This window comes from Alligator sinensis, unplaced genomic scaffold (genome assembly GCF_000455745.1).
Source record: "Alligator sinensis unplaced genomic scaffold, ASM45574v1 scaffold1133_1, whole genome shotgun sequence".
Lineage (NCBI taxonomy): Eukaryota > Metazoa > Chordata > Crocodylia > Alligatoridae > Alligator > Alligator sinensis.
The window spans coordinates 1,184,364-1,186,145 of record NW_005842285.1 but is presented as its reverse complement, the minus strand read 5'-3'; the positions used below and the strand labels follow the sequence as shown (position 1 = coordinate 1,186,145).

The 1,782-nt window shown below is 44.1% G+C and overlaps 1 protein-coding gene across 1 annotated transcript in view; it reads left to right on the top strand.

Moving 5' to 3' along the window:
- The window catches only part of TFCP2L1 (transcription factor CP2 like 1), a 53,093-nt gene that overhangs the window by 427 nt on the left and 50,884 nt on the right, over window positions 1-1,782 (top strand). The gene's annotated exons all lie outside the window — the stretch shown is intronic.

The following is a 1,782-nucleotide window of genomic DNA, read 5'->3' as shown; positions in this document are numbered from 1 at the left end:
CTGAGGCTTGTCTACACTAGAGAAACCCGAATCTGTCAGGGAGGTGCGGCACGGTTGGGCAAAAGGGGTTTGTCTCGCAGTGACTCTGCCTAGGAGCTTAGTGCCAATCCCTGGTATGTGTCCGCCCCGGGCATTTGTATTGGTGTGTGTGTGTGTTTTTTTTTTTTCACTGGGACCTTTTGAGTTTGGGGAGGAACAAGCCTTGACTCTTCCTTACGAGACCAGTGTGTTTCCCTCTCCTTCATTTCCCAACTGGGGATATCACCGGCCTCAGGCTTCTTTATTTTCTGATGAAAAGGGGACTGGATTCACCTTTAGTAAGAGACCGATTGTGGAAAACTTTAATGTAAAGGTGAATTGTTTAAAAAAAAAAAAAAAAAAAAAGTTCTGTGTGATTTAATTTGGGAACTATTAGAAAAACTTCCAAAACTATACATTGCGAGAGCCTTGATAATCAAATTTGTACAACGCTTGCAGTGTCTAAACGTGTATACCCACAGCTTATGATCTCTTAATCCTCGGCTTTGTACGAACACCGTGTCTCCATGCCAGCTGTGTGACAGTGCTGCAAACACTAATAAGAGACCACGTTTCTGTGGGTCTGATCTGAAGTCCGGAGAGCCCCGTGGCTGTGGATCGGGACTACGAATGAGTTGCCTTTTTGTGCAGTTGCGCCGTTATTTTGCATTGTCCAGACCGGGACTATTTCAGGTGATGTTAAGAGAGCGTGGTCGCAGGCGATCGCGCAGCACCTCCTTCAACTGGTTCAGCTGGAAAGTGTCGGGTATCCAGGTTGTAGTCATATTGGTCTAGAGGCAAAAGGACTCAAAATACGGGGTAGAGGTGATATCTTCTATTAGACCAACTAGATTTTTGCAAAAAAAAAAAAAAAAATATGTATCTTTAATTGCTGCTTTCAATTGGAAAGTGGCATTTGGCATTTAGGCACTTCACTTTTATTTTGACTGGATAAAGTACAAAGTGCTTGCACGTAGCTTCAAACATTGGCTCTGCATGTGTTGACAGCAGTGACTCGAGGCACCTCTTGGCTTGCTTTCATTTTTTTGGGGCTACTGAGAAGTAACAGTTTCTGATGCAAAAAAATTCAAAGACTGCAATAAGTCAGAATAGTTTGGACACTGATTTGACATCCCTTGTGAATCGGGTGTAGATGTTGCACATCTCACCGTGCTAATATTGCACCCTGCGGTGGCACCTGGGGGAGAAGCTCTGTTTTACAGCCCTGGGCTCTGGGACTGGGCTCCCTTAGCTGTAAAACAGCGTGCATTTGAGTGGCTCTGTGCTGATAAGTGCCCAAGTCCACAGTTTCCCAGGTGCGTGAAAAGATTTCCATACCGATTTGTAAAGCCAGACCAGGTCTTTGTAGAAGAAAGGGTCTCTAGATTGGAAACCCATCTGCAGGGATTTAGTTACCTTCGCTGCTATACTAGATCAACCTCCTATGAGAAGAAAAGATGTGTTAGGGCAAGCAGGAGATGCAAAAGAAAAGGGACTGAATATTTTAATGTTGGTTATACCCCTTTGGAAAACCTCGTTACGTCTTTCCGCCGCTCTCTTTCATTGTCTGATCTGCCTGTGACTTATTTCTTCATAAATAAGAGTGACTTGTTTTTGAACCAGGAACTTTAAAGTTTTTACTGTCAACTCCTGTACCATTTTATTTAATGGCTTGGAGAAAGCTCCCCAAGGTTGCAGGCGCTGGGTGTTTTTTGAGCTAACACTGAGTGGATCATTAACCCACCCAAGCAAGGCAAACTTCTT